The sequence below is a fragment of the Oncorhynchus tshawytscha genome, unplaced genomic scaffold, assembly GCF_018296145.1.
Source record: "Oncorhynchus tshawytscha isolate Ot180627B unplaced genomic scaffold, Otsh_v2.0 Un_contig_17457_pilon_pilon, whole genome shotgun sequence".
Taxonomy (NCBI): domain Eukaryota; kingdom Metazoa; phylum Chordata; class Actinopteri; order Salmoniformes; family Salmonidae; genus Oncorhynchus; species Oncorhynchus tshawytscha.
Window position 1 is genome coordinate 17,501 of NW_024608126.1, and position 27,729 is coordinate 45,229.

The 27,729-nt window shown below is 48.9% G+C and overlaps 1 pseudogene; it reads left to right on the forward strand.

Annotated features, from left to right (window-relative positions):
* LOC121843275 overlaps nt 1–27,216 on the forward strand; it is a 37,298-nt pseudogene extending 10,082 nt beyond the window's left edge.
* Nucleotides 27,217–27,729: the final 513 nt, after the last annotated feature.

Genomic DNA, 27,729 nt, shown 5'->3' on the forward strand with positions numbered 1-27,729 from the left:
CTCTGTGAGTCACAACAGCCTGTACTCTACATGGAGAGCTGTCCAGCCTGCCGAACCTCAGGGTAACACACACACACACACACACACTTTCTGAGATGGGTTCAGGTGTGGAAAGGTCAACTTTGTTTCATGTTTTTAAGGCGGTGGTTGCCCGGGCCAACAACCTGAAGAACTCTGGAGTTCCTGATGACATCTTTCAGCTGGACGACCTCTCAGTCCTGGTGAGGAGATCTGTCTGTCTGTCTGTCTGTCTGTCTGTCTGTCTGTCTGTCTGTCTGGATGACCTCAGTCCTGGTGAGGAGATCTGTCTGTGTCTCTTTCGAGATATCCTTCTCTCTCCATCTCTCTTTCTTTCTTTCCAGATATCCTTCTGTCTCCATCTCTCTCCAGGTGGTAATTGCCCATTAATCATAGAACAGTCTGTTCATGATCTGTTTTGTATGTTATTCTACTGATGTTCTGCGTTCTACTGATGTTCTATGTTATTCTGTGTTCTTCAGGACCTGAGCTTCAACCAGCTGACTGAGATCCCCGAGACCTGGAGAACTCCAAGAACATGCTGGTGCTCAACCTCAGCCACAACAGGTAGAACCCCTTATAACCTCTAATAACCTCAGCTACAACAGGCAGAACCTCTTATAATATGTTATAATAGGTGACTAACAGGCCTTATAACCTCAGCCACAACCTGTATAACCTCTAACAGGTGGCATACATGCCTTACAACCTCTAATAACAACCTCAGCCACAACAGGTAGAACCTCTAACCTCTAACAACAACCTCAGCCACAACAGGTAGAACCTCTAACAGGTGGCATACATGCCTTATAACCTCTACTAACAACCTCAGCCACAACAGGTAGAACCTCTTATAACCTCTAATAACCTCAGCCACAACAGGTAGAATCTCTATGTTATAACAGGTGACTAACAGGCCTTATAACCTCTAATAACCTCAGCCACAACAGGTAGAATCTCTTATATGTTATAACAGGTGACTAACAGGCCTTATAACCTCTAACAACCTCAGCCACAACAGGTAGAATCTCTATGTTATAACAGGTCACTAACGGGCCTTATAACTTAAGCTATAACAGGATATAAATATATCATACATACAGTGCCTTCTGAAAGTATTCAGACCCCTTGACTTTTTCCGCATTTCGTTACGTTACAGCCTTATTTTAAAATTGATTAAATATTATTTTGTCTCTTACACACAATGCCCTATAAGGACATCACAATGCCCTATAAGGACATCACAATGCCCTATAAGGACATCACAATGCCCTATAAGGACATCACAATGCCCTATAAGGACATGGCAATACCCTATAAGGACATCACAATACCCTATAAGGACATGGCAATACCCTATAAGGACATGGCAATACCCTATAAGGACATGGCAATACCCTATAAGGACATGGCAATACCCTATAAGGACATGGCAATACCCTATAAGGACATGGCAATACCCTATAAGGACATGGCAATACCCTATAAGGACATGGCAATACCCTATAAGGACATGGCAATACCCTATAAGGACATGGCAATACCCTATAAGGACATGGCAATACCCTATAAGGACATGGCAATACCCTATAAGGACATGGCAATACCCTATAAGGACATGGCAATACCCTATAAGGACATGGCAATACCCTATAAGGACATGGCAATACCCTATAAGGACAAAGTGAATACAGGTTTTTAGAACTGTTTGCAATGTATTAAAAATAAAGAACTGAAATACCTTCTTTACATAAGTATTCAGACTCTTTGCTATGAGATGGGAAATGAAGCTGAACTGCTTCCTGTTTCTGTTGATCATCCTTGATGTTTCTACAACTGGATTCTCTTTGGCCTGAATGTCAAGTGTCACGTCTGGAGGAAACCTGGCACCATCCTTACTGTGAAGCATGGTGGTGGCAGCATCCCTACGGTGAAGCAGGGTGGCAGCATCCCTATGGTGAAGCATGGTGGTGGCAGCATCATGCTGTTAGGATGTTTTTCAGCAGCAGGGACTGGGAGACTAGTCAGGGTCGAGGGAAAGATAAATGGAGAAAAGTACAAAGAGATCTTGATGTAAACCTGCTCCAGACCTCAGACTGGGGTCGAAGGTTCACCTTCCAACAGGATAATGACCCTAAGCACACAGCCAACACAACACAGATGTGGCTTCGGGACAAGTCTCTGAATGTCCATGTGGCCCCAAGCAGAGCCCAAATTTCAATCCGATGGAACATCTCTGGAGAGACCTGAAAATATCTGTGCAGCGACGCTCCCCATCCAACCTGACAGAGCTTGAGAGGATCTGCAGAGAAGAATGGGAGAGACTCCAAATACAGGTGTACCAAGCTTGTAGTGCCATACCCAAGAAGACTCTAGGCTTTAATCCCTGCCAAAGGTTCTTCAACAAAGTACTGAGTAAAGGGTCAGAATACCTATGTATATGTGATATTTCAGTGTTTTATTTGTAAATATTAGCAAACATTAATAAAAACCAGTTTTTGCTTTTGTCATTATGGGGTATTGTGTGTAGATCGATTAGGTGGAAAAAACAATTGAATTCATTTGAAAATAAGGCTGTAACGTGAAAAAGTCAAGGGGTCTGAATACTTTCCGAAGGCACTGTATCGTAGATTATTCTCCTCCTCCCAGCATCAATGCCATCCCTAACCAGTTGTTTATCAACCTGCCTTATAACCTAATACCGACCCTCCTCCTCCTCCCAGCATCGATGCCATCCCTAACCAGTTGTTTATCAACCTGCCTTATAACCTAATACCGACCCTCCTCCACCTCCCAGCATCGATGCCATCCCTAACCAGTTGTTTATCAACCTGCCTTATAACCTAATACCGACCCTCCTCCTCCCAGCATCGATGCCATCCCTAACCAGTTGTTCATTAACCTGCCTTATAACCTAATACCAACCCTCCTCCTCCTCCTCCCAGCATCGATGCCATCCCTATCCAGTTGTTTATCATCCTGCCTTATAACCTAATACCGACCCTCCTCCTCCTCCTCCCAGCATCGATGCCATCCCTAACCAGTTGTTCATCAACCTGACTGACCTGCTGTACCTGGACCTGAGTGACAACAAGCTGGACAGCCTCCCCCTCAGATGAGACGCCTCGTCCACCTGCAGACCCTCATCCTGAACAACAATCCCCTGATGCACGCCCAGCTACGGTACCACACATTATAACACATTATAACCATCTGAAGAATGCACGTCCAGCTACGGTACCACACATTATAACACATTATAACCATCTGAAGAATGCACGCCCAGCTACGGTACCACACATTATAACCCCTTGAGTTGCACTTAGCTATGGTACGAGACTATAACATGTTATAATCCCCTGAGGCACGCCCAGCTATATGGTTTATAACACCTAAATACACATTATTGTGTATTATTACAGAAGGTTTATAACCCCTGATGCACGCCCAGCTATAATATGAAGGTTTATAACCCCTGATGTACACCCAGCTATAATATGAAGGTTTATAACCCCTGATGTACGCCCAGCTATAATATGAAGGTTTATAACCCCTGATGCACGCCCAGCTATAATATGAAGGTTTATAACACCTTAATACACATTATAACCCCTGATGCACGCCCAGCTATATGGTTTATAACACCTTAATACACATTATAACCCCTGATGCATGCCCAGCTATAATATGAAGGTTTATAACACCTAAATACACTGTAACCCCTGATGCACGCCCAGCTATAATATGAAGGTTTATAACCCCCTGATGCACGCCCAGCTATATGGTTTATGACACCTTAATACACATTATAACCACCTGATGCACGCCCAGCTATAATATGAAGGTTTATAACCCCCTGATGCACGCCCAGCTATATGGTTTATAACACCTAAATACACTATAACCCCCTGATGCATGCCCAGCTATATGGTTTATAACACCTTAATACACTATAACCCCTGATGCACACCCAGCTATATGGTTTATAACACCTAAATACACATTATAACCCCCTGATGCATGCCCAGCTATAATATGAAGGTTTATAACACCTTAATACACATTATAACCCCTGATGCACTCCCAGCTATAATATGAAGGTTTATAACACCTTAATACACATTATAACCCCTGATGCACTCCCAGCTATAATATGAAGGTTTATAACACCTTAATACACATTATAACCCCCTGATGCACTCCCAGCTATAATATGAAGGTTTATAACACCTTAATACACATTATAACCCCTGATGCATGCCCAGCTATAATATCAAGGTTTATAACCCCCTGATGCACGCCCAGCTATAATATGAAGGTTTATAACACCTTAATACACATTATAACCCCCTGATGCACTCCCAGCTATAATATGAAGGTTTATAACACCTTAATACACATTATAACCCCCTGATGCACGCCCAGCTATAATATGAAGGTTTATAACACCTTAATACACATTATAACCCCTGATGCACGCCCAGCTATAATATGAAGGTTTATAACACCTTAATACACATTATAACCCCCTGATGCACGCCCAGCTATAATATGAAGGTTTATAACACCTTAATACACATTATAACCCCTGATGCACTCCCAGCTATAATATGAAGGTTTATAACACCTTAATACACATTATAACCCCTGATGCACGCCCAGCTATAATATGAAGGTTTATAACACCTTAATACACATTATAACCCCTGATGCACGCCCAGCTATAATATGAAGGTTTATAACACCTTAATACACATTATAACCCCCTGATGCACGCCCAGCTATAATATGAAGGTTTATAACACCTTAATACACATTATAACCCCCTGATGCACGCCCAGCTATGGTACGAAGCTTTCTAAGTCCTCCTGTGTGTGAGCAGCCAGCTGCCAGCCATGGTGGCCCTCCAGACTCTCCACCTGAGGAGCACCCAGAGAACCCAGAGCAACATGCCTACCAGTCTGGAGGGACTGGTACACCTGGCAGGTAACACACACGCACACACACATCTGGCAGGTAACACACACACCTGGCAGGTAACACACACACACACACACACACACACCTGGCAGGTAACACACATACACACACTCAAGCCAAGACTAAAGTCAGGAAATGAATGTCCTTTATGTGGTCTCTCCTTAGACGTGGACCTGTCCTTCAACGACCTGAGTCGGGTTCCTGAGTGTCTCTATACGCTGAGCAGTCTGAAGCGTCTCAACCTCTCCTCGAATCAGATCTCAGAGCTCTCCCTCTGCATCGACCAATGGACTCAGCTAGAGACACTCAACCTCAGCAGGAACCAACTCACATCACTGCCTGTAAGAACATGTCTCTCTCTCATCTGTCTGTCTGTCTGTCTGTCTGTCTGTGTCTCTGTCTGTCTCTGTCTGTCTCTGTCTGTCTCTGTCTGTCTCTGTCTGTCTCTCTCTCTGTCTCTCTCTCTGTCTGTCTGTCTGTCTGTCTGTCTGTCTGTGTCTCTGTCTGTCTCTGTCTGTCTCTGTCTGTCTCTGTCTGTGTCTCTGTCTGTCTGTCTCTCTGTCTCTGTCTGTGTCTCTGTCTGTCTCTCTGTCTCTGTCTGTCTGTCTGTCTGTGTCTCTGTCTGTCTGTGTCTGTCTCTCTGTCTGTCTGTGTCTGTGTCTGTCTCTCTGTCTGTCTGTCTGTCTGTGTCTCTGTCTGTCTGTCTGTCTGTCTGTCTGTCTGTCTGTCTGTCTGTCTGTCTGTCTGTCTGTCTGTCTGTGTCTGTCTCTCTGTCTGTCTCTCTCTCTCTCGTCTCTCTGTCTGTCTGTGTCTGTCTCTCTGTCTGTCTCTCTCTCTCGTCTCTCTGTCTGTGTCTGTCTGTCTGTCTGCCTGTGTCTGTCTCTCTCTCTCTCTCTGTCTCTGTCTCTGTCTGTCTGTGTCTCTGTCTGTCTGTGTCTGTCTCTCTCTCTGTCTCTGTCTCGCTCTGACATTATAACACCCTAATACACATTATAACCCCTTGTACTTAGCTATGGTACGACCCTTTATAACATGTTATAACCCACTGGTGCACGTCCAGCTATATAAACATAACACTCAGAACAGGTTTTCCATAAGATAGACATTTCAAGGTTTATATAATCAGCTTTGTACAGTGTTTTAGCAATGTGAAAATAGTTGTAGTATGAATAGTGGGGGAAGATAAATAAACAGATAATTATGGGGTGTATTTGCAATGTTTGTTCTCCACTGGTTTCCCTGTTCTCATGGCAACGGGCCACACATCGTGCTGCTGTGACGGCACATTTGTGGTATTTCACCTCACAGATATGGGAGTTTATCAATGTTGGATTTGTTTTCTAATTCTTTGTGTGTCTGTGTAATCGTGTCTCTAATATGGTCATATATTTGGCAGGAGGTTAGGAAGTGCAGATCAGTTTCCACCTCAATTTCGACACCTGTTTTTTTTGCTTTGTCATTGTGGGGTAGATTGATTAGGGGGGCATTTTAATCAATTTTAGAGGTACTGGTTGTTAGTCCCAGGACAACCATGGTATTTCCTGTCCCAGGTAGCTGGGCAGGTTCAACCATGGTATTTCCTGTTCCAGGTAGTTGGACATGATTAACCATGGTATTTCCTGTCCCAGGTAGCTGGGCAGGTTCAACCATGGTATTTCCTGTTCCAGGTAGTTGGACATGATTAACCATGGTATTTCCTGTCCCAGGTAGCTGGGCAGGTTCAACCATGGTATTTCCTGTCCCAGGTAGTTGGACCATTGGACATGATCAACCATGGTATTTCCTGTTCCAGGTAGTTGGACATGATTAACCATGGTATTTCCTGTCCCAGGTAGTTGGACATGTTCAACCATGGTATTTCCTGTCCCAGGTAGTTGGACATGTTCAACCATGGTATGTCCTGTCCCAGGTAGTTGGACATGATTAACCATGGTATTTCCTGTCCCAGGTAGTTGGACCATTGGACATGTTCAACCATGGTATTTCCTGTCCCAGGTAGTTGGACATGTAGACCTTGATCTGTTGGGGACAGTAGGTCATCTGATCTGTTGGGGACAGTAGGTCATCTGATCTGTTGGTGACAGTAGGTCATCTGGGTAGACCTTGATATGTTGGACAGTAGGTCATCTGGGTAGACCTTGATCTGTTGGACAGTAGGTCATCTGATCTGTTGGTGACAGTAGGTTATCTGATCTGTTTGGGACAGTAGGTCATCTGGGTAGACCTTGATATGTTGGTGACAGTAGGTCATCTGATCTGTTGGTGACAGTAAGACATCTGGATAGACCTGGATCTGTTGGGGACAGTAGCTCATCTGGGTAGACCTGGATCTGTTGGGGACAGTAGCTCATCTGGGTAGACCTGGATCTGTTGGGGACAGTAGCTCATCTGGGTAGACCTGGATCTGTTGGTGATAGTAGCTCATCTGGGTAGACCTGGATCTGTTGTGGACAGTAGCTCATCTGGGTAGACCTGGATCTGTTGGGGACAGTAGCTCATCTGGGTAGACCTGGATCTGTTGGTGATAGTAGCTCATCTGGGTAGACCTGGATCTGTTGTGGACAGTAGCTCATCTGGGTAGACCTGGATCTGTTGGGGACAGTAGCTCATCTGGGTAGACCTGGATCTGTTGGTGATAGTAGCTCATCTGGATAGACCTGGATATGTTGGTGATAGTAGCTCATCTGGGTAGACCTGGATCTGTTGGGGACAGTAGCTCATCTGGGTAGACCTGGATCTGTTGGTGACAGTAGGTCATCTGATCTGTTGGTGACAGTAGGTCATCTGATCTGTTGGTGACAGTAAGACATCTGGATAGACCTGGATCTGTTGGGGACAGTAGCTCATCTGGGTAGACCTGAATCTGTTGGGGACAGTAGCTCATCTGGGTAGACCTGGATCTGTTGGGGACAGTAGCTCATCTGGGTAGACCTGGATCTGTTGGTGATAGTAGCTCATCTGGGTAGACCTGGATATGTTGGTGACAGTAGCTCATCGGATCTGTTGGTGACAGTAGGTCATCTGATCGGTTGGTGACAGTAGGTCATCTGATCTGTTGGGGACAGTAGCTCATCTGGGTAGACCTGGATCTGTTGGGGACAGTAGCTCATCTGATCTGTTGGGGACAGTAGCTCATCTGGGTAGACCTGGATCTGTTGGGGACAGTAGGTCATCTGGGTAGACCTGGATCTGTTGGGGACAGTAGCTCATCTGGGTAGACCTGGATCTGTTGGTGACAGTAGCTCATCTGGGTAGAGCAGCATTCTGACCTCATCTTTGAGGGTGAGTTCAGGGGCTGCAGATGGGTCCAACAACACTGCTCGTTTGTTGACGTAGACGTCACAGGTTTGGACTTAAACTGCGCCCTTTGTCTCACCCCCTGTCTCTGTCTCTCTCCAGTCTGCTATCTGTAAGCTGGGGAGGTTGAAGAAGCTTTATGTGAACAGTAACAAGCTGGACTTTGATGGAGTTCCGTCTGGCGTGGGGAAGTTATCCAGTCTGCAGGAGTTCATGGCTGCTAACAACAACCTGGAACTAATACCCGAGGGACTCTGTAGGTGGGTACCTCACGTCATACCCGAGGGACTCTGTAGGTGGGTACCTCACGTCATACCCGAGGGACTCTGTAGGTGGGTACCTCACGTCATACCCGAGGGACTCTGTAGGTGGGTACCTCACGTCATACCCGAGGGACTCTGTAGGTGGGTACCTCACGTCATACCCGAGGGACTCTGTAGGTGGGTACCTCACGTCATACCCGAGGACTCTGTAGGTGGGTACCTCACGTCATACCCAAGGGACTCTGTCGGTAGACACACACTTAAGGCGTCCGCATGCTTCCCAGCCGGTATTTCATGATGCCATTTTGTGACATGTTTTGATGTTTTGGACAGTACCTGCTGTGTAGTGGATCAACTTGTTGTTGTTGTGTAGGTGTGGGAAGCTGAAGAAGTTGGTTCTGAATAAGAATCGTCTGGTGACTCTTCCTGAAGCCATCCACTTCCTCGTCGACCTAGAGGTACACACTGTCCTCTGTTCTAGATTCTAGATGTTCTGCCCTGTGTTCTAGGTTATAGATGTTTTACCCTGTGTTCTAGGTTCTAACTGTTCTAGGTGTTTTGCCCTGTGTTCTAGGTTCTAGACATTCTACCCTGTGTTCTAGGTTCAAAATGTTCTAGATGTTCTGTTCTAGGTTTTAGATGTTCTAGATGTTCTAGGTTGTAAGTGGTCTCTCCTCTGTGTGTGTTCTAGGTTCTAGATGTACGTGAGAACCCCAACCTGGTGATGCCTCCCAAGCCGGTGGACAGGACAGCAGAGTGGTACAACATCGACTTCTCTCTTCAGAACCAACTGAGACTGGCTGGAGCATCCCCTGCTGTAATATCTGCTGCAGGGGAGGTGGGTCTGGGTCCTGGGGAGGTGGGTCTGGGTCCTGGGGAGGTGGGTCTGGGTCCTGGGGAGGTGGGTCTGGGTCCTGGGGAGGTGGGTCTGGGTCCTGGGTCCTGGGGAGGTGGGTCTGGGTCCTGGGGAGGTGGGTCTGGGTCCTGGGGAGGTGGGTCTGGGTCCTGGGGAGGTGGGTCTGGGCCCGGGGGAGGTGGGTCTGGGCCCGGGGGAGGTGGGTCTGGGCCCGGGGGAGGTGGGTCTGGGTTTAGGGGAGGTGGGTCTGGGGGAGGTGGGTCTGGGGGAGGTGGGTTTAGGGGAGGTGGGTCTGGGTTTAGGGGAGGTGGGTCTGGGGGAGGTGGGTCTAGGGGAGGTGGGTCTAGGGGAGGTGGGTCTAGGGGAGGTGGGTCTGGGTCTAGGGAAGGTGGGTCTGGGTCTAGGGGAGGTGGGTCTGGGTCTAGGGAAGGTGGGTCTGGGTCTAGGGAAGGTGGGTCTGGGTCTAGGGGAGGTGGGTCTGGGTCTAGGGAAGGTGGGTCTGGGTCTAGGGAAGGTGGGTCTGGGTCTAGGGGAGGTGGGTCTGGGTCTAGGGGAGGTGGGTCTGGGTCTAGGGGAGGTGGGTCCGGGGAGGTAGGTTTAGGGGAGATGGGTCTGGGTTTAGGGGAGATGGGTCTGGGTTTAGGGGAGATGGGTCTGGGTTTAGGGGAGATGGGTCTGGGTTTAGGGGAGATGGGTCTGGGTTTAGGGGAGATGGGTCTGGGTTTAGGGGAGATGGGTCTGGGTTTAGGGGAGATGGGTCTGGGTTTAGAGGAGATGGGTCTGGGTTTAGAGGAGATGGGTCTGGGGAGGTGGGTCTGGGTCCTGGGGAGGTGGGTCTGGGTCCTGGGGAGGTGGGTCCTGGGGAGGTGGGTACTGGTCCTGGGGAGGTGGGTCTGGGCCCGGGGGAGGTGGGTCTGGGTTTAGGGGAGGTGGGTCTGGGTTTAGGGGAGGTGGGTCTGGGTTTAGGGGAGGTGGGTCTGGGTTTAGGGGAAGTGGGTCTGGGTTTAGGGAAGTGGGTCTGGGGGAGGTGGGTCTAGGGAGGTGGGTCTAGGGGAGGTGGGTCTGGGTCTAGGGAAGGTGGGTCTGGGTCTAGGGAAGGTGGGTCTGGGTCTAGGGGAGGTGGGTCTGGGTCTAGGGAAGGTGGGTCTGGGTCTAGGGGAGGTGGGTCTGGGTCTAGGGGAGGTGGGTCTAGGGGAGGTGGGTCTAGGGGAAGTGGGTCTGGGTCTAGGGGAGGTGGGTCTAGGGGAGGTGGGTCTAGGGAGGTGGGTTTAGGGGAGGTGGGTCTGGGTTTGGGGAGGTGGGTCTGGGTCTAGGGGAGATGGGTCTGGGTATAGGGTGAGGTGGGTCTAGGGGAGGTGGGTCTAGGGGGTGGGTCTGGGTGAGGTGGGTCTGGGTTTAGGGGAGGTGGGTCTGGGTTTAGGGAGGTGGGTCTGGGTTTAGGGGAGGTGGGTCTGGGTGAGGTGGGTCTGGGTTTAGGGGAGATTGGTCTGGGTGAGGTGGGTCTAGGGGAGGTGGGTCTGGGTGAGGTGGGTCTGGGTTTAGGGGAGGTGGGTCTGGGTTTAGGGGAGGTGGGTCTGGGTTTAGGGGAGGTGGGTCTGGGTTTAGGGGAGGTGGGTCTGGGTGAGGTGGGTCTGGGTTTAGGGGAGATGGGTCTGGGTGAGGTGGGTCTGGGGGAGGTGGGTCTGGGTGAGGTGGGTCTGGGTTTAGGGGAGGTGGGTCTGGGTTTAGGGGAGGTGGGTCTGGGTTTAGGGGAGGTGGGTCTGGGTTTAGGGGAGGTGGGTCTGGGTGAGGTGGGTCTGGGTTTAGGGGAGATGGGTCTGGGTGAGGTGGGTCTAGGGGAGGTGGGTCTAGGGAGGTGGGTCTGGGTTTGGGGGAGGTGAAATTTCCCCCCCCACTGCTACACACTGATACTCTGTCCATCCAGACCTGTCTGTGGACCAGACAGAGAAATGCACTGACTTGCTTTAGATACGCTCAATACATTTTGTGTGTGTTTGTGTGTGTAGGGGCCAGCCCACGGGACCCCCTGGCGAGGAAGATGAGGCTGAGGAGGAGGAAGGACAGTAGTCAAGACGACCAGGCTAAACAGGTCCTCAAGGGGATGAGTGATGTCACACAAGAGAAGAATAAGAGTTTTGAGGTAGGGAGGGGTGGTGGGGTTGGATGGAGAAGAGAGGGGGTGGATGGAGTAGAGGGGGGATGGGGGTTTGGAAGAGAGGGAGGGGTAGATTGAGGAGAGAGAGAGGGAGGGGTGGATGGATGGAGGAGAGTGAGGGAGGGGTGGATGAGGGAGAGAGGTATTCCTAGATTGAAAGGAGCTAGTCCTCCTAGATTTACACCCACCAGCATCCTCTGTTGGGAATGTGCCAATGACATGCTCCAAATGAAACCCAGCCCTTACTGTGTGTGTGGTGGTGTGTGTGTGTGTGTGTGTGTGTGTGTGTGTGTGTGTGTGTGTGTGTGTGTGTGTAGGAGAACGGCGATCAGAAGTATGGGGAACTGAATGCGTCATTGGGACACACGCGTCGTTGGGACAAGAGTCTGGAGAAACCACAGCTGGACTACTCTGAGTTCTTCATGGAGGACGTAGGACAGGTAGGCCCAGCGGCGTTCAGGTTTTAGCCGGGCTAGTCCGTCGTCCTGCCCCTGAACAAGGCAGTTAACCTCCTGTTCCCCGGTAGGCCGTCGTCCTGCCCCTGAACAAGGCAGTTAACCTCCTGTTCCCGGTAGGCCGTCGTCCTGCCCCTGAACAAGGCAGTTAACCTCCTGTTCCCCGGTAGACCGTCGTTCTGCCCCTGAACAAGGCAGTTAACCTCCTGTTCCCCGGTAGGCCGTCGTCCTGCCCCTGAACAAGGCAGTTAACCTCCTGTTCCCGGTAGGCCGTCGTCCTGCCCCTGAACAAGGCAGTTAACCTCCTGTTCCCCGGTAGGCCGTCGTGCTGCCCCTGAACAAGGCAGTTAACCCACTGTTCCCCGGTAGGCCGTCGTCCTGCCCCTGAACAAGGCAGTTAACCCACTGTTCCCCGGTAGGCCGTCGTCCTGCCCCTGAACAAGGCAGTTAACCTCCTGTTCCCCGGTAGGCCGTCGTCCTGCCCCTGAACAAGGCAGTTATCCTCCTGTTCCCCGGTAGGCCGTCGTCCTGCCCCTGAACAAGGCAGTTAACCTCCTGTTCCCCGGTAGGCCGTCGTCCTGCCCCTGAACAAGGCAGTTAACCCACTGTTCCCCGGTAGGCCGTCGTCCTGCCCCTGAACAAGGCAGTTAACCTCCTGTTCCCCGGTAGGCCGTCGTCCTGCCCCTGAACAAGGCAGTTAACCTCCTGTTCCCCGGTAGGCCGTCGTCCTGCCCCTGAACAAGGCAGTTAACCTCCTGTTCCCCGGTAGGCCGTCGTCCTGCCCCTGAACAAGGCAGTTAACCTCCTGTTCCCCGGTAGGCCGTCGTCCTGCCCCTGAACAAGGCAGTTAACCTCCTGTTCCCCGGTAGGCCGTCGTCCTGCCCCTGAACAAGGCAGTTAACCTCCTGTTCCCCGGTAGGCCGTCGTCCTGCCCCTGAACAAGGCAGTTAACCTCCTGTTCCCCGGTAGACCGTCGTTCTGCCCCTGAACAAGGCAGTTAACCTCCTGTTCCCCGGTAGGCCGTCGTCCTGCCCCTGAACAAGGCAGTTAACCTCCTGTTCCCCGGTAGGCCGTCGTCCTGCCCCTGAAAAAGGCAGTTAACCTCCTGTTCCCCGGTAGGCCGTCGTCCTGCCCCTGAACAAGGCAGTTAACCTCCTGTTCCCCGGTAGGCCGTCGTCCTGCCCCTGAACAAGGCAGTTAACCTCCTGTTCCCCGGTAGGCCGTCGTCGCCATTATGGCTCTAATCTGATAGGGGGTAGATGTCTCCATTATGGCTCTAATCTGATAGGGGGGTAGATGTCTCCATTATGGCTCTAATCTGATAGTGGGGGGGGGTAGATGTCTCCATTATGGCTCTAATCTGATAGTGGGGGGTAGATGTCTCCATTATGGCTCTAATCTGATAGTGGGGGGTAGATGTCTCCATTATGGCTCTAATCTGATAGTGGGGGGTAGATGTCTCCATTATGGCTCTAATCTGATAGTGGGGGGTAGATGTCTCCATTATGGCTCTAATCTGATGGGGGGGTAGATGTCTCCATTATGGCTCTAATCTGATGGGGGGTAGATGTCTCCATTATGGCTCTAATCTGATAGGGGGTAGATGTCTCCATTATGGCTCTAATCTGATAGTGGGGGGAGATGTCTCCATTATGGCTCTAATCTGATGTCTCCATTATGGCTCTAATCTGATAGGGGGTAGATGTCTCCATTATGGCTCTAATCTGATGTCTCCATTATGGCTCTAATCTGATAGGGGGTAGATGTCTCCATTATGGCTCTAATCTGATAGGGGGTAGATGTCTCCATTATGGCTCTAATCTGATGGGGGGGTAGATGTCTCCATTATGGCTCTAATCTGATAGTGGGGGGTAGATGTCTCCATTATGGCTCTAATCTGATAGTGGGGGGTAGATGTCTCCATTATGGCTCTAATCTGATAGGGGGTAGATGTCTCCATTTTGGCTCTAATCTGATAGGGGGTAGATGTCTCCATTTTGGCTCTAATCTGATAGGGGGTAGATGTCTCCATTTTGGCTCTAATCTGATAGGGGGTAGATGTCTCCATTTTGGCTCTAATCTGATAGGGGGTAGATGTCTCCATTTTGGCTCTAATCTGATAGGGGGTAGATGTCTCCATTTTGGCTCTAATCTGATAGGGGGTAGATGTCTCCATTATGGCTCTAATCTGATGTCTCCATTATGGCTCTAATCTGATAGGGGGGTAGATGTCTCCATTATGGCTCTAATCTGATAGGGGGTAGATGTCTCCATTATGGCTCTAATCTGATAGGGGGGTAGATGTCTCCATTATGGCTCTAATCTGATAGGGGGGTAGATGTCTCCATTATGGCTCTAATCTGATAGGGGGTAGATGTCTCCATTATGGCTCTAATCTGATAGGGGGGTAGATGTCTCCATTATGGCTCTAATCTGATAGGGGGTAGATGTCTCCATTATGGCTCTAATCTGATAGGGGGGTAGATGTCTCCATTATGGCTCTAATCTGATAGGGGGGTAGATGTCTCCATTATGGCTCTAATCTGATAGTGGGGGGGGTAGATGTCTCCATTATGGCTCTAATCTGATAGTGGGGGGTAGATGTCTCCATTATGGCTCTAATCTGATAGTGGGGGGGGTAGATGTCTCCATTATGGCTCTAATCTGATAGTGGGGGGTAGATGTCTCCATTATGGCTCTAATCTGATAGTGGGGGGTAGATGTCTCCATTATGGCTCTAATCTGATAGTGGGGGGTAGATGTCTCCATTATGGCTCTAATCTGATAGTGGGGGGGGTAGATGTCTCCATTATGGCTCTAATCTGATAGTGGGGGGAGGTAGATGTCTCCATTATGGCTCTAATCTGATAGGGGGTAGATGTCTCCATTTTGGCTCTAATCTGATAGGGGGGTAGATGTCTCCATTTTGGCTCTAATCTGATAGGGGGTAGATGTCTCCATTTTGGCTCTAATCTGATAGGGGGTAGATGTCTCCATTTTGGCTCTAATCTGATAGGGGGTAGATGTCTCCATTTTGGCTCTAATCTGATAGGGGGTAGATGTCTCCATTTTGGCTCTAATCTGATAGGGGGTAGATGTCTCCATTTTGGCTCTAATCTGATAGGGGGTAGATGTCTCCATTATGGCTCTAATCTGATAGGGGGTAGATGTCTCCATTATGGCTCTAATCTGATAGGGGGGTAGATGTCTCCATTATGGCTCTAATCTGATAGGGGGGTAGATGTCTCCATTATGGCTCTAATCTGATAGGGGGTAGATGTCTCCATTATGGCTCTAATCTGATAGGGGGGTAGATGTCTCCATTATGGCTCTAATCTGATAGGGGGTGGGGTAGATGTCTCCATTATGGCTCTAATCTGATGTCTCCATTATGGCTCTAATCTGATAGGGGGGTAGATGTCTCCATTATGGCTCTAATCTGATAGGGGGTAGATGTCTCCATTATGGCTCTAATCTGATAGGGGGGTAGATGTCTCCATTATGGCTCTAATCTGATAGGGGGTAGATGTCTCCATTATGGCTCTAATCTGATAGGGGGGTAGATGTCTCCATTATGGCTCTAATCTGATAGGGGCGGGGGGTAGATGTCTCCATTATGGCTCTAATCTGATAGGGGGCGGGGGTAGATGTCTCCATTATGGCTCTAATCTGATAGGGGGGTAGATGTCTCCATTATGGCTCTAATCTGATAGGGGGGTAGATGTCTCCATTATGGCTCTAATCTGATAGGGGGGTAGATGTCTCCATTATGGCTCTAATCTGATAGGGGGGTAGATGTCTCCATTATGGCTCTAATCTGATAGGGGGTAGATGTCTCCATTATGGCTCTAATCTGATAGTGGGGGGTAGATGTCTCCATTATGGCTCTAATCTGATAGTGGGGGGGGTAGATGTCTCCATTATGGCTCTAATCTGATAGTGGGGGGGGTAGATGTCTCCATTATGGCTCTAATCTGATAGTGGGGGGTAGATGTCTCCATTATGGCTCTAATCTGATAGTGGGGGGTAGATGTCTCCATTATGGCTCTAATCTGATAGTGGGGGGGTAGATGTCTCCATTATGGCTCTAATCTGATAGTGGGGGGTAGATGTCTCCATTATGGCTCTAATCTGATAGTGGGGGGTAGATGTCTCCATTATGGCTCTAATCTGATAGTGGGGGGTAGATGTCTCCATTATGGCTCTAATCTGATAGTGGGGGGTGGGGGTAGATGTCTCCATTATGGCTCTAATCTGATAGTGGGGGGTAGATGTCTCCATTATGGCTCTAATCTGATAGTGGGGGGTAGATGTCTCCATTATGGCTCTAATCTGATAGTGGGGGGTAGATGTCTCCATTATGGCTCTAATCTGATAGTGGGGGGTAGATGTCTCCATTATGGCTCTAATCTGATAGTGGGGGGTAGATGTCTCCATTATGGCTCTAATCTGATAGGGGGTAGATGTCTCCATTATGGCTCTAATCTGATAGGGGGGGGTAGATGTCTCCATTATGGCTCTCTTCTGATAGTGGGGGGTAGATGTCTCCATTATGGCTCTAATCTGATAGTGGGGGTAGATGTCTCCATTATGGCTCTAATCTGATAGTGGGGGGGTAGATGTCTCCATTATGGCTCTAATCTGATAGGGGGTGTAGATGTCTCCATTATGGCTCTAATCTGATAGGGGGTTAGATGTCTCCATTATGGCTCTAATCTGATAGGGGAGGAGGTTTGTGTTTGAGCGTGTGTGTGCAGTTGTACTGTTCTAACTTTGCTGTGTGTGTGTGTGTGTGTATAGGTTCCTGGTGTGTTTGTGTGGCAGATAGAGAACTTTGTTCCGATGCAGGTAGACGAGGCGTTCCAGGGGAAGTTCTACGAGGCTGACTGCTACATCATCCTCAAGGTAACACACACACACACACACACACACACACTGTTACATCATCCTCAAGGTAACACACACACACACACACTGTTACATCATCCTCAAGGTAACACACACACACACACTGCTACATCATCCTCAAGGTAGCACACACACACACTGCTACATCATCCTCAAGGTAACACACACACACACTGCTACATCATCCTCAAGGTAACACACACACACACTGCTACATCATCCTCAAGTTAACACACACACACACTGCTACATCATCCTCAAGGTAACACACACACACACACACACACTGCTACATCATCCTCAAGGTAACACACACACACACACACTGCTACATCATCCTCAAGGTAACACACACACACACACACACACACACACACACACACTGCTACATCATCCTCAAGGTAACACACACACACACACACACTGCTACATCATCCTCAAGGTAACACACACACACACACACACACACACTGCTACATCATCCTCAAGGTAACACACACACACACACACACACACACTGCTACATCATCCTCAAGGTAACACACACACACACACACACACACACACACTGCTACATCATCCTCAAGGTAACACACACACACACACACACACACACACACTGCTACATCATCCTCAAGGTAACACACACACACACACACACACACACACACACTGCTACATCATCCTCAAGGTAACACACACACACACTGCTACATCATCCTCAAGGTAACACACACACACACACACACACTGCTACATCATCCTCAAGGTAACACACAAACTGTACTGGTCAGGCCTGGTTGAATCTGTACTGGTCAGGCTAGCTAGCAGCACAGTACTGTTGAGGTTTGCCCTGTAAAGTGACTGGTTTAATAGTGTCTACTGTAGGGACTAGCAGTTAGTCTGAACAGAACACAGTGGTTTAATAGTGTCTACTGTAGGGACTAGCAGTTAGTCTGAACAGAACACAGTGGTTTAATAGTGTCTACTGTAGGGGCTAGCAGTTAGTCTGAACAGAACACAGTGGTTTAATAGTGTCTACTGTAGGGACTAGCAGTTAGTCTGAACAGAACACAGTGGTTTAATAGTGTCTACTGTAGGGACTAGCAGTTAGTCTGAACAGAACACAGTGGTTTAATAGTGTCTACTGTAGGGACTAGCAGTTAGTCTGTACAGAACACAGTGGTTTAATAGTGTCTACTGTAGGGACTAGCAGTTAGTCTGAACAGAACACAGTGGTTTAATAGTGTCTACTGTAGGGACTAGCAGTTAGTCTGAACAGAACACAGTGGTTTAATAGTGTCTACTGTAGGGACTAGCAGTTAGTCTGTACAGAACACAGTGGTTTAATAGTGTCTACTGTAGGGACTAGCAGTTAGTCTGAACAGAACACAGTGGTTTAATAGTGTCTACTGTAGGGACTAGCAGTTAGTCTGTACAGAACACAGTGGTTTAATAGTGTCTACTGTAGGGACTAGCAGTTAGTCTGAACAGAACACAGTGGTTTAATAGTGTCTACTGTAGGGACTAGCAGTTAGTCTGAACAGAACACAGTGGTTTAATAGTGTCTACTGTAGGGACTAGCAGTTAGTCTGTACAGAACACAGTGGTTTAATAGTGTCTACTGTAGGGACTAGCAGTTAGTCTGTACAGAACACAGTGGTTTAATAGTGTCTACTGTAGGGACTAGCAGTTAGTCTGAACAGAACACAGTGGTTTAATAGTGTCTACTGTAGGGACTAGCAGTTAGTCTGAACAGAACACCACACAGTGGTTTAATAGTGTCTACTGTAGGGACTAGCAGTTAGTCTGAACAGAACACAGTGGTTTAATAGTGTCTACTGTAGGGACTAGCAGTTAGTCTGAACAGAACACAGTGGTTTAATAGTGTCTACTGTAGGGACTAGCAGTTAGTCTGAACAGAACAGTGGTTTAATAGTGTCTACTGTAGGGACTAGCAGTTAGTCTGAACAGAACACAGTGGTTTAATAGTGTCTACTGTAGGGACTAGCAGTTAGTCTGAACAGAACACAGTGGTTTAATAGTGTCTACTGTAGGGACTAGCAGTTAGTCTGTACAGAACACAGTGGTTTAATAGTGTCTACTGTAGGGACTAGCAGTTAGTCTGAACAGAACACAGTGGTTTAATAGTGTCTACTGTAGGGACTAGCAGTTAGTCTGAACAGAACACAGTGGTTTAATAGTGTCTACTGTAGGGACTAGCAGTTAGTCTGAACAGAACACAGTGGTTTAATAGTGTCGACTGTAGGGGCTAGCAGTTAGTCTGAACAGAACACAGTGGTTTAATAGTGTCTACTGTAGGGACTAGCAGTTAGTCTGTACAGAACAGTGGTTTAATAGTGTCTACTGTAGGGACTAGCAGTTAGTCTGTACAGAACACAGTGGTTTAATAGTGTCTACTGTAGGGACTAGCAGTTAGTCTGAACAGAACACAGTGGTTTAATAGTGTCTACTGTAGGGACTAGCAGTTAGTCTGAACAGAACACAGTGGTTTAATAGTGTCTACTGTAGGGACTAGCAGTTAGTCTGAACAGAACACAGTGGTTTAATAGTGTCTACTGTAGGGACTAGCAGTTAGTCTGAACAGAACACAGTGGTTTAATAGTGTCTACTGTAGGGACTAGCAGTTAGTCTGAACAGAACACAGTGGTTTAATAGTGTCTACTGTAGGGACTAGCAGTTAGTCTGAACAGAACACAGTGGTTTAATAGTGTCTACTGTAGGGACTAGCAGTTAGTCTGTACAGAACACAGTGGTTTAATAGTGTCTACTGTAGGGACTTGCAGTTAGTCTGTACAGAACACAGTGGTTTAATAGTGTCTACTGTAGGGACTAGCAGTTAGTCTGAACACCACACAGTGGTTTAATAGTGTCTACTGTAGGGACTAGCAGTTAGTCTGAACAGAACAGTGGTTTAATAGTGTCTACTGTAGGGACTAGCAGTTAGTCTGTACAGAACACAGTGGTTTAATAGTGTCTACTGTAGGGACTAGCAGTTAGTCTGAACAGAGCACTGTGAAGCCTCATTTCTATGAGACAACATATGATTTCATATTGTACTGTTATGTAGTTATGTAGTAACCTAGTAACTCCCCCTCCTCTGAACCCCCACCCCTCCTCTGAACCCCCACCTCCTCAAACCCCCTACCCCTCCTCTGAACCCCCCCCCCACGCCTCCTCTACCCCTCCTCTGAACCCCCGCACCCCTCCTCTACCCCCTCTTCCTCAAACCCCCCCCCCCTCCCCCACCCCTCCTCCCCCCCCTCCTCTGCACCCATCCTCTACCCCCTCCTCCTCCTCTGAACCCCCTACCCCACCCCTCCTACCCCTATCCCTCCTCTAACCCCCCAGACGTTCCTGGACGACAACGGAGCCCTGAACTGGCAGATATTCTACTGGATCGGTCAGGAAGCTACGCTGGATAAGAAGGCGGGGTCTGCCATCCACGCCGTCAACCTCCGTAACTACCTGGGGGCGGAGTGTCGAACCATCAGAGAGGAGATGGGAGACGAGTCCGAGGAGTTCAGCGCTGTAGGTCCCCCACACACACACACACACACACACACACACACACGGCCTGTAGAAAACCTTGCCAACTCTTCTGCCCCACCAGGTGTTTGAAAATGACATCTCCTACATTGAGGGGGACAGCCAGCGGCTTCTATACTGTGGAGGACACACACTATACTGTCAGGTAAGGAGGAGGGGGTACACTATACTGTCAGGTAAGGAGGAGGGGGGTACACACTATACTGTCAGGTAAGGAGGAGGGGGTACACACTATACTGTCAGGTAAGGAGGAGGGGGTACACTATACTGTCAGGTAAGGAGGAGGGGGTACACACTATACTGTCAGGTAAGGAGGGGGGTACACACTATACTGTCAGGTAAGGAGGAGGGGGTACACACTATACTGTCAGGTAAGGAGGGGGGGGTACACACTATACTGTCAGGTAAGGAGGAGGGGGGTACACACTATACTGTCAGGTAAGGAGGAGGGGGGTACACACTATACTGTCAGGTAAGGAGGGGGGTACACACTATACTGTCAGGTAAGGAGGGGGGGGTACACACTACTGTCAGGTAAGGAGGGGGGGGTACACACTATACTGTCAGGTAAGGAGGAGGGGGGTACACACTATACTGTCAGGTAAGGAGGAGGGGGTACACACTATACTGTCAGGTAAGGAGGGGGGGGGGTACACACTACTGTCAGGTAAGGAGGGGGTACACACTATACTGTCAGGTGAGGAGGGGGGTACACACTACTGTCAGGTAAGGAGGGGGGGGTACACACTATACTGTCAGGTAAGGAGGAGGGGGGTACACACTATACTGTCAGGTAAGGAGGAGGGGGGTACACACTATACTGTCAGGTGAGGAGGGGGGTACACACTATACTGTCAGGTGAGGAGGGGGTACACACTACTGTCAGGTAAGGAGGGGGGTACACACTATACTGTCAGGTAAGGAGGAGGGGGGTACACACTATACTGTCAGGTAAGGAGGAGGGGGGTACACACTATACTGTCAGGTAAGGAGGAGGGGGGTACACACTATACTGTCAGGTAAGGAGGAGGGGGTACACACTATACTGTCAGGTAAGGAGGGGGGGTACACACTACTGTCAGGTAAGGAGGGGGGTACACACTATACTGTCAGGTAAGGAGGAGGGGGTACACTATACTGTCAGGTAAGGAGGAGGAGGGGGGTACACTATACTGTCAGGTAAGGAGGAGGGGGTACACACTATACTGTCGGGTAAGGAGGAGGGGGTACACACTACTGTCAGGTAAGGAGGAGGGGGTACACACTATACTGTCGGGTAAGGAGGAGGGGGTACACACTACTGTCAGGTAAGGAGGAGGGGGGTACACACTATACTGTCAGGTGAGGAGGAGGAGGGGGTACACACTATACTGTCAGGTAAGGAGGAGGGGGTACACACTATACTGTCAGGTAAGGAGGAGGGGGTACACACTATACTGTCAGGTAAGGAGGGGGGTACACACTACTGTCAGGTAAGGAGGGGGGTACACACTATACTGTCAGGTGAGGAGGAGGCGGGGTACACACTATACTGTCAGGTAAGGAGGGGGGTACACACTATACTGTCAGGTAAGGAGGGGGGTACACACTATACTGTCAGGTAAGGAGGGGGACTGTGTGGGGGTGTACCAACTGTGTGTGTGTGTGTGTGTGTGTGTGTGTGTGTGTGTGTGTGTGTGTGTGTGTTCCAGGTTGTATCGTGTTTATGGGAAGAAGAACATCCGTCTGGAGTCGGTTCCTCTGAAGGCCTCGTCCCTGGACCCACGGTGAGTTCTGTTGTCATGGAGATGGACAGTCTGTTTTAGCATGGACAGCACCATGGAGGGTTTTACAGACTGACAACACTGTTGTCATGGAGATGGACAGTCTGTTTTAGCATGGACAGCACCATGGAGGGCTTTACAGACTGACAACACTGTTGTCATGGAGATGGACAGTCTGTTTTAGCATGGACAGCACCATGGAGGGCTTTACAGACTGACAACACTGTTGTCATGGAGATGGACAGTCTGTTTTATGGTTCCTATAGTTCTAATGTTCTGTGTTCCTGTAGTTCTAATGTTCTGTGTTCCTGTAGTTCTAATGTTCTGTGTTCCTATAGTTCTAATGTTCTGTGTTCCTATAGTTCTAATGTTCTGTGTTTAATGCTCTGTGTTCCTGAAGTTCTAATGTTCTGTGTTCCTATAGTTCTAATGTTCTGTGTTCCTATAGTTCTAATGTTCTGTGTTTAATGCTCTGTGTTCCTGTAGTTCTAATGTTCTGTGTTCCTGTAGTTCTAATGTTCTGTGTTCCTGTAGTTCTAATGTTCTGTGTTCCTGTAGTTCTAATGTTCTGTGTTTAATGCTCTGTGTTCCTGATGTTCTGTGTTCCTATAGTTCTAATGTTCTGTGTTCCTGTAGTTCTAATGTTCTGTGTTCCTGTAGTTCTAATGTTCTGTGTTTAATGCTCTGTGTTCCTGAAGTTCTAATGTTCTGTGTTGCTATAGTTCTAATGTTCTGTGTTCCTATAGTTCTAATGTTCTGTGTTCCTGAAGTTCTAATGTTCTGTGTTCCTATAGTTCTAATGTTCTGTGTTCCTATAGTTCTAATGTTCTGTGTTCCTATAGTTCTAATGTTCTGTGTTCCTGTAGTTCTAATGTTCTGTGTTTAATGTTCTGTGTTCCTGAAGTTCTAATGTTCTGTGTTCCTGAAGTTCTAATGTTCTGTGTTCCTATAGTTCTAATGTTCTGTGTTCCTATAGTTCTAATGTTCTGTGTTCCTATAGTTCTAATGCTCTGTGTTCCTGTAGTTCAAATGCTCTGTGTTCCTGTAGTTGTAATGCTCTGTGTTCCTGTAGTTGTAATGCTCTGTGTTCCTGTAGTTGTAATGCTCTGTGTTCCTGTAGTTGTAATGCTCTGTGTTCCTGTAGTTGTAATGCTCTGTGTTCCTGTAGTTGTAATGCTCTGTGTTCCTGTAGTTCAAATGTTCTGTGTTCCTGTAGTTCTACTGCTCTGTGTTCCTGTAGTTCAAATGTTCTGTGTTCCTGTAGTTCTAATGCTCTGTGTTCCTGTAGGTTTGTCTTCCTGGTGGATACGGGTCTGGAGATTCTCATCTGGAGAGGAGCCAACGCTACTCTGGCCGGTACCACTAAGGCCCGGTAACTAACACACACCAACACTACTCTGGCCGGTACCACTAAGGCCCGGTAACTAACACACACCAACACTACTCTGGCCGGTACCACTAAGGCCCGGTAACTAACACACACCAACACTACTCTGGCCGGTACCACTAAGGCCCGATAACTAACACACACCAACACTACTCTGGCCGGTACCACTAAGGCCCGGTAACTAACACACACCAACACTACTCTGGCCGGTACCACTAAGGCCCGGTAACTAACACACACCAACACTACTCTGGCCGGTACCACTAAGGCCCGGTAACTAACACACACCAACACTACTCTGGCCGGTACCACTAAGGCCCGGTAACTAACACACATACAAACTGTGAAGTAAAATTTAGTCGGGCCGTCGTCCGCTGAGTCGGGGGCCGTCGTCCGCTGAGTCGGGGCCGTCGTCCGCTGAGTCGGGGCCGTCGTCCCGTCCGCTGAGTCGGGGCCGTCCGCTGAGTCGGGGCCCGCTGAGTCGGGGCCGTCCGCCCGCTGAGTCGGGGCCGTCGTCCGCTGAGTCGGGGGGGCCGTCGTCCGCTGAGTCGGGGCCGTCGGGGCCGTGAGTCCGCTGAGTCGGGCCGTCGTCCGCTGAGTCGGGGCCGTCGTCCGCTGAGTCGGGGCCGGGGCTGTTGAATGTACAGTTCTAAACACCTCACTCTGGCGTTTTTGAATTTAAACTTTATTTACACAATTGGCACAGCGTCATCTGGGTTTGGCAGTCATTGTAGATCAGAATTAGATCTCCCAATTGGCACAGCGTCATCTGGGTTTGGCAGTCATTGTTGATAAGAATTAGATCTCCCAATTGGCACAGCGTCATCTGGGTTTGGCAGTCATTGTAGATCAGAATTAGATCTCCCAATTGGCACAGCGTCATCTGGGTTTGGCAGTCATTTTAGATAAGAATTAGATCTCCCAATTGGCACAGCGTCATCTGGGTTTGGCCGTCATTGTAGATAAGAATTAGATCTCCCAATTGGCACAGCGTCATCTGGGTTTGGCCGTCATTGAAGATAAGAATTAGATCTCCCAATTGGCACAGCGTCATCTGGGTTTGGCCGTCATTGTAGATCAGAATTAGATCTCCCAATTGGCACAGCGTCATCTGGGTTTGGCCGTCATTGTAGATAAGAATTAGATCTCCCAATTGGCACAGCGTCATCTGGGTTTGGCCGTCATTGTAGATAAGAATTAGATCTCCCAATTGGCACAGCGTCATCTGGGTTTGGCCGTCATTGTAGATCAGAATTAGATCTCCCAATTGGCACAGCGTCATCTGGGTTTGGCAGTCATTGTAGATCAGAATTAGATCTCCCAATTGGCACAGCGTCATCTGGGTTTGGCCGTCATTGTAGATCAGAATTAGATCTCCCAATTGGCACAGCGTCATCTGGGTTTGGCAGTCATTGTAGATGAGAATTAGATCTTTTAACCTTTATTTAACTATGCAAGTCAGTTAAGAACAAATTCTTATTTTCCATGACGGCCAACCGGGAACAGTGGGTTAACTGGTCTAGGAACAGTGGGTGAACTGGTCTAGGAACAGTGGGTGAACTGTTCTAGGAACAGTGGGTGAACTGTTCTAGGAACAGTGGGTGAACTGGTCTAGGAACAGTGGGTGAACTGGTCTAGGAACAGTGGGTGAACTGGTCTAGGAACAGTGGGTGAACTGGTCTAGGAACAGTGGGTGAACTGGTCTAGGAACAGTGGGTGAACTGCCTTGTTCAGGGGCATCTTGCAACCCTTTGGTTACTAGTCCAATGCTCTAACCACTAGGCTACCTACCTGCTACCTGGTGTGTGTGTGCCTGCCCCTGAATGTCTCTGACTGTGTGTGTGTGTGTGTGTGTGTGTGTGTGTGTGTGTGTAGGCTGTTTGCAGAGAAGATCAATAAGAATGAGCGTAAGGGGAAGGCAGAGATCACCACCCTGCAGCAGAGTCAGGAACCTCCTAACTTCTGGGAGGTTCTGGGAGGACAACCTGAAGAGATACGCAAACACGTCCCTGATGACTTCACACCCGTACGACCCAAACTATACAAGGTACCCTCTGACCTCTAATCAGACACGCCCCTGATGACTTCACACCCGTACGACCCAAACTATACAAGGTACCCCTGACCTCTGACCCCTGACCTCTAATCAGACACGCCCCTGATGATTTCACACCTGTACGACCCAAACTATACAAGGTACCCTCTGACCTCTAATCAGACACGCCCCTGATGACTTCACACCCGCACGACCCAAACTATACAAAAGGTACCCTCTGACCCCTGACCTCTAATAAGACACGTCCCTGATGACTTCACACCCGTACGACCCAAACTATACAAAAGGTACCCTCTGACCCCTGACCTCTAATCAGACACGTCCCTGATGACTTCACACCTGTACGACCCAAACTATACAAGGTACCCTCTGACCTCTAATCAGACACGCCCCCAATGACTTCACACCCGCACGACCCAAACTATACAAGGTACCCCTGACCTCTGACCCCTGACCTCTAATCAGACACGTCCCTGATGACTTCACACCTGTACGACCCAAACTATACAAGGTACCCTCTGACCTCTAATCAGACACGTCCCTGATGACTTCACACCTGTACGACCCAAACTATACAAGGTACCCTCTGACCCCTGACCTCTAATCAGACACGTCCCTGATGATTTCACACCCATATGACCCAAACTATACAAGGTAACCCCTGACCTCTGACATCTAATTATTTAGTTGGGTCTGGGCTAATGTTGTCTAGGTGGGTCTGGGCTAATGTTGTTGTTGTCTAGGTGGGTCTGGGCTAATGTTGTTGTTGTCTAGCTGGGTCTGGGCTAATGTTGTTGTTGTCTAGCTGGGTCTGGGCTAATGTTGTTGTCTGGTCTAGCTGGGTCTGGGCTAATGTTGTCGTCTAGCTGGGTCTGGGCTAATGTTGTTGTCGTCTAGCTGGGTCTGGGCTAATGTTGTTGTCGTCTAGCTGGGTCTGGGCTAATGTTGTTGTCGTCTAGCTGGGTCTGGGCTAATGTTGTTGTCGTCTAGCTGGGTCTGGGCTAATGTTGTTGTCGTCTGGGCTAGCTGGGTCTGGGCTAATGTTGTTGTCGTCTAGCTGGGTCTGGGCTAATGTTGTTGTCGTCTAGCTGGGTCTGGGCTAATGTTGTTGTCGTCTAGCTGGGTCTGGGCTAATGTTGTTTAGGTGGGTCTGGGCTAATGTTATTGTCTAGGTGGGTCTGGGCTAATGATGTTGTCTAGGTGGGTCTGGGCTAATGCTGTTGTCTAGGTGGGTCTGGGCTAATGTTGTCTAGGTGGGTCTGGGCTAATGTTGTCTAGGTGGGTCTGGGCTCATGTTGTCTAGGTGGGTGGGTCTGGGCTAATGTTGTCTAGGTGGGTCTGGGCTAATGATGTTGTTTAGGTGGGTCTGGGATGATGTTGTCTAGGTGGGTCTGGGATGATGTTGTCTAGGTGGGTCTGGGCTAATGTTATTGTTTAGGTGGGTCTGGGCTAATGATGTTGTTTAGGTGGGTCTGGGATGATGTTGTCTAGGTGGGTCTGGGTCTGGGCTAATGTTGTTTAGGTGGGTCTGGGCTAATGTTATTGTTGTCTAGTCTGGGTCTGTGTCTGGGCTAATGTTGTTGTCTAGGTGGGTCTGGGCTAATGTTATTGTAGGTGGGTCTCTAGCTGGGTCTGGGCTAATGTTGTCTAGCTGGGTCTGTGTCTGGGCTAATGTTGTTGTCTAGCTGGGTCTGGGCTAATGTTGTTGTCTAGGTGGGTCTGGGCTAATGTTATTGTTTAGCTGGGTCTGAGCTAATGTTATTGTCTAGGTGGGTCTGGGCTAATGTTATTGTTTAGGTGGGTCTGAGTCTGGGCTAATGTTATTGTTTAGGTGGGTCTGGGTCTGGGCTAATGATGTTGTTTAGGTGGGTCTGGGTCTGGGCTAATGTTATTGTTTAGGTGGGTCTGGGCTAATGTTATTGTTTAGGTGGGTCTGGGCTAATGTTGTCTAGGTGGGTCTGGGTCTGGGCTAATGTTGTCTAGGTGGGTCTGGGCTAATGTTGTCTAGGTGGGTCTGGGCT